The sequence below is a fragment of the Eretmochelys imbricata genome, chromosome 2, assembly GCF_965152235.1.
Source record: "Eretmochelys imbricata isolate rEreImb1 chromosome 2, rEreImb1.hap1, whole genome shotgun sequence".
Taxonomy (NCBI): domain Eukaryota; kingdom Metazoa; phylum Chordata; order Testudines; family Cheloniidae; genus Eretmochelys; species Eretmochelys imbricata.
Window position 1 is genome coordinate 155,580,614 of NC_135573.1, and position 6,000 is coordinate 155,586,613.

The following is a 6,000-nucleotide window of genomic DNA, read 5'->3' on the forward strand; positions in this document are numbered from 1 at the left end:
GCTGCCAGGCCCACTCAGCTAGTCTAGTGGCCAGGAGCACCCGGCCCGCTCCCCTCCCTGGTGCCTCTCATTCGCCCCGGGTTTCCCCGGCTGCAGCCTCACCAGCACTTTAAAGGAGAGCGGCACAGAAAGCGGCAAGTGAGTCACGCAGGTTCACGTCCCACCCCTGTCAGCTGGGGCCCCGCAGTCAGCGTGTGCGCCCCGCGCCTGGCCCGCAGGGGACGCCCCGCGCACCCCCCCGGGCCTGGCCCGGAGCCGGGGTGGAGGGGCGGCGGTAACTCGGAGTCCCGAGCTCGGTGTGCGGGGACCCCGCAGCAGGGCGCCGGGCGGGGGTGTCTGAGCAGCGCCCAGGCCGTGGCAGCAGCGGGCGCGCGGGGGGCCCTCCCCGCTTGCTGCCATGAGACTCGCAGCCCCTCCCACCCCCGCTCGAATTCCCGGGACCCGCGGCTTCGAGGAAAGAGAGGCGGGACTAGCGCCAACCCATCACGTGACATCCCTCAGCACCGCCTCCTGCCCGTCCAGTCCTGCCCCACGCAAGCGCGTGCGAGCGACACAGCAAAATGGCCGAGATCCCTGAGACCGGTACTTTCCCTCCCCTCTCGTCTATAAATAGATCGCGCCGTGCGTCTGTCACGTTCCCATTACGTTCACGCACGCTGACGCACGGGGCGGCGTGCTCCGTGACGCAAGCACGTATCCCCCAAAGCTATAAATATGCTTCCGGTGGGAGCACCTAGGGGACAGAGCGGTTGTGAGTTGGAAGCATCGTGCGTGGGCGGGCATGACCGCTGGGGGCCGAGCCGCCCGGTTTCCATGGGGACCGATACTGGGGGTGCGCGCGGGCGCGCGCTAATTTATTCATGTCTCCTTCCCAAATAAGGGGGGCGGGAGCCCCGGCCGGGCGTGGTGAGTGGGGCTGGCCCTGGCCCTGCCAGGCTGGGGAAGGGGGTGCAGGAGCCCGCCGGGTCCCACGCCCCCCTGGGGGCCTGTGGCGGGGCGGCTGCTCCAGCTGGGGGACAGCAGCGTCTCCTGCCCTTCCTGTGCTTGGGGGTCCCACCCCCGGCGGGGATTGCGTCCCGCCCGTGCTGGTATTCCTGGTACAGGAGCGCTGGGGAAGCCCCCGCCACAGTCCGGGCCCTGGCCCTTCCCCCGGTGCTGGTACGCGCAGGGAACAAGGGGTGGTGGCGGGGGTGGGGCTAGCTCTGGGTGGGGGAAAAAGGAGGCGTTATCCCCCTTTCCACAGCTGGGGAGCTGAGACACCGAGGCCTGGGCTGCAGCTCTCCTAGCTGGGTCGGGGGGCAGGAGAGAAGGGTATGTGTGTATTTACCAACATCCCTGGACAGGTGTAACCCCTCGTGTAGATGCAGTGATGGTGGCATAGAAGTGCCTGATGCCGTACTCCAGCGGGGAATAACTATGGGACCATGTGTATCCCATATAATTGTGCTCACACAAGGAGTTTGTACTGCTCTGACTATACCACCCTAGGTAACAAGGTGTAATTTGTGCACGTAGATGAGATCTAAGTGACTTGCCTAAAGTCCTGTCCAAAAAATCTGGTAGACTTGGAACCTGAACCTAGTTCCAATATTTTAATCACATGGCCACCTTTTTCATAGCACCTGTAAGCATGACGGGAACAACTAGATGTACTAACAATAATGTAAATAAACTTTATTTGCTTGCATATTTTGAAATGTAGGTTGACTTCTTAGTTCCTAATTTTGATTGTAAGCTCTTTGGGAAAGGAAGTGTGTTGATTGTATGTCAGTTAACTAGCTTACTTTTAATGTTAGCATAACGACTTTTCTTCCATGGACCCCTATCTGTTCCTAGGGAGACCATAATAAAGTAAATCTAAATTAACATAACTTGGCAGCAATAAAAATTGTAGTTAATACCTGAAAATCTAAGCATTTTATAAATATTGTGGTCTTTTCCAAAATAGTACTTTTATATACTGTAGAATTTGTTTGGTTTGTTACAAGAAAACATTGAAAATTAATAAATTTTAAAAATGTGATTGTATAAGTCTTGCTTGGCTGGTCAGTCACAGGCCAATGCTTTGGGCTGGCAATTTGGCCACAGGTACTGTTGCTCTGGCCCCTGCCTCACTTCCCTAGTTTAGGACACCATCTGGCTAGTCTTGGTCAAATGAGTAACACAGTAAAACTACTTTTTCAATATAGGTTACAGATTACAGTATGAAAATATTTTATAGATGATTCAAGTGCTGTAACAGTGTAGCTCTTAACATGAGAATGTTGTTCAAATCTGTATAACAGATCACAAAGTTGTAAAATTCAACCTAGTACACAAGTGATACCTTGGTGCACTATTCCTTTATTTTATATTTATAAGAGCAGATTTGCTTTCCATACTCCTCCCCCCCCTCCCCCCCGTGAATTGTTTGTTTTTCAGACACGCCTCTTCTATCTCTAGGTTTAGAAAATGAAAATTTGGGGGAATTAAAAGAAAATATTTGCAGCTGTACAACTGTGCCCTTCCCCCCCCCCCCCAAAACAAAACAAAACAAAACCCCTCAAGCGTCATGGTTGACTTGTTAAGGTGTCAGCTAGTATGACGCTGACTATATTTGCTCTAAAGCATAGCAGTATCTTCCACTACAGCTACATATTCTAAAGCATTCCACAGTGGAAGCTGTATTATATCAATCTTTTTCTTTCTCACCATGAGAAGTGAAAGAGCTATACACTTTGTGGAGTGATGCTAACAACATAAACACAGGGGTGTAAATTGCTGTGGGTTAATGATGTTACCTTTCAACTGCAGCTTAAGTCTGTAGTCATCCTTTACAGATGCCCTTTATTAATTTCTGGCCCTTCTGCTCTCTTCATCCTCCTGTCTCTTGTCCTTCCCCCACACAACCTGGGTTTCCAGTCTCCACTTTGTATCTCCTTCCTTCCCCAGTGTCATACTGTCTGGAGTGGCTCATGACTAAGTGCTAAACTCAGGGCAGTGTGCCAGAAGTAGGGCACACTCCCCAAAGTGGTAGTATGTTCTGTAATTCGATTTCACCAACCCAGTACCTACTGTGAACGCCTGGATCACTGGAACAGTCTTACCATGGAGTCCTAGACAGTCCCCTTAGGCACATCGTTCAAACTTGCCACCCAGGGTAGCTGGACTTAGTAATGAATGGTTACTTATACTAAAGTCACAAAATATTCAGGTTGCTACCAGTCCCAAGAGAGCAGTCACTTACCCCAGATCAATTTGTACCTTAGATTTCTCACCAATGAGAATGCTGGTAGCCAATTCTAGAATAAACTAATTGAGGCTTTATTAAGCAGGCAACATATATACACACAAGTGAGTTCAATGTATGGTTCCAAAAGGTGACAGAGGTGGTAATCAGTCAGCACTTACTCCCAAGCGTGTTCGGTGTCAAAAAAAAAAAAATTCTGCAAATCTTATTTGTCAAATAAATGTGGAGGCTCCAGCATGGCGTTGGGGAGTGCAGGCCACTGGCTGAACGGAGGTGGGAGATCATTGTGCAGCTCCCCAGGACACAGACTGAGCAGTGGGGGTGTACCCAAACCTAATACAGTGCAAGGACTGGGCCTGCCCCTCTGTGCCAAGTGCACCAGGTGTGGATGGACAGGCAGGCTCAGCAATGCAGGATCCAAGTGTGGAGCGGTTTAGGGTGCAGGGGAAGATCCAGGTGTGGATTGAGAGGGCAATCTGGGTGCAGGCAGCTCAGTGGCGGATCCGGGGGGGAATCTGGATGCACAGAGGCTTGTTGGGGGGTTCTGGCTGCAATGGTAATGGGACTCTGCAGGGGGTCCAGCTGAAGATGGTTAGGGCACAGCGTGGGGGGCTGGGCATGTGGGGTCTCATTGGAGGGTTCCAGATGCTGGTAGAGTGGGGCTCAGTGGGGTAGGGATCCATGTACAGTTGGTTGGGGCTTGGTAGGGTGGCAATCTGGGTGCAGGTGGCTTGTCGGGGTGGTCAAGGTGCAGGGGGCGTAGGGCTCAGTGGGAGGGTCTGAATACTTGAGGTTTGGGCGGATTGAGGAGCAGCTCCCTGTACAGTGATCCCTCTTCCAGCAGCTGAGGAGCTAAGGGTGCAGGAAGCAAGCTGGAGGTTGCAGAGCTTCCTACAGCTGGGGGAGAAATCGGGGGGTGGGTCTGACACAGGCCTGGATGCTGGGCACGGGAAGAGGAAGTCCTGTCTTCCCCAGCCCAGCTGGGACTAACAGCCTGGCACAGGGGAGGAGGCACTAGTCTGGTTTTCTTCAGTCCTGCTCCCTGCCCCACAGTGATTTACCTTGCTGCCGGCTTCCCTGGGCTCCCAAAACATACTGCTGGGGAGGGTCGCATGACTGCTCTTGTGGCTTCCTGGTCAGAAAATAATTTTTCTGTAGGGAAGCAAAGAAATCTGCAGGGGAAAAATTCTGCATATGCACAGGGGTGCAGAATTCCCTCACACTCCCCACCGAGTGTCTTCTTGGGGCTAACCCAGTGTGGCTCTGAGGATCTCTGCTTTTTTGTGTTTGTTTCTTAGCTCCAGCCCTTCTAAGAGTCCAAACAGCAAAGAGCGGACATGAAAATATTTTTATCTGTCTTTATTTCCCCTCTTCCAGAGTTTGAGCTGATGGGATGTGCTTTCTCTCGTGGTAGCACCTTCCTGGGTGTAAGAGGACCATTAAACCAGCCTTTGTGTTGCGATGTTCCACAGTGACCCACTTAGTCTTGATAGTTCTGGATGGGAAAGGGAACCACTTTTCCTGCTTAGGTTCACAAGTTCAGAGCAGGCATTTTTACAATTATAAAGCAAAATGGACATATCTTGTAATGCCTTATACAGACATTACAAGTAAGATTAATGCATGCAGCAATTTCTAAGCATTTTACAGAATTTAAAGACATTCTTACAAATTCAGCACCGATCTTGAACAATATTAAACACACAGGCAAGTTGGTCTAGTTTCCAGCTATGAGTTTGTCAAAGGTCAGCTGACACTCGCAGACTTGGAAGAGCTGGCAGCTAATTTACCGACATCACTCCCAACAAGCCCATTCTGAACTTTCCCAATGGTGCATTTCCCCTGTTGGCTAATTGTTTTGCTAGTTTATTTATTTAATAATGAAATCAGGAATCGCTTCATGCTGGGGTTTTTATTATTAAAAAACTAACCACCATGACAGGTTTCAGAGTAGCAGCCGTGTTAGTCTGTATCCGCAAGAAAAGGAGTACTTGTGGCACCTTAGAGGCTAACAAATTTATTTGAGCATAAGCTTTTGATGAAGTGAGCTGTAGCCACAAGTACTCCTTCTCTTTCTAACCACCATGGTACTGACAAGCTGTTCCTGCTGTGGAAGAAGTGCTGTTGAAACCTACAGCTTCTGATTAGTGTTTAATGCATCTCTGTGTTTTCTTTGACTGCTTTCAGCCTCCTTTTAATTATATTCTACTTTTGACTTTTTGTTATTTAGTACTGACTTCAGTGATGAATGGAAACTACAAAGTAAAGTTGTTCCCCCTCACCCCCATTTATCATGTGCTTCCATATATTCTTGGCTCTGAGGTGCAGTAGCAAAGGCAGAGTTATTTCATACACAGTGATATTGAGAACTCCTTTCTATTTTGATACTCTTTTGCCCATTTCAACTGTAAAATATACAGAGTAAATAAATGTATTTCTTCTTAATTTGTCCCTATTCATACTAAGTGCAATAGGAAGTTAAGGAAACTGGAGAAAAGAGAGCTCATACCAGAGGCCTAGTGTTTGCAGTTCAAGAGGGAACATAGTTGTTGATCTTAGTTGGGTGGGGAAGAAAGGTTTGTTGTAAAATTGACTATAGATATAAAAATATAAAAAAAGGAGGCCATTTATAGGGCCACATTTTCAGAAGAAAGGCCTGAATACACACACACACACGACCTCAGTTATGAGCACCAATATTTGTAACTCTGAACAAAACATTGTAGTTGTTCTTTCAAAAGTTTACAACTGAACATTGAGTTAAGATGTTG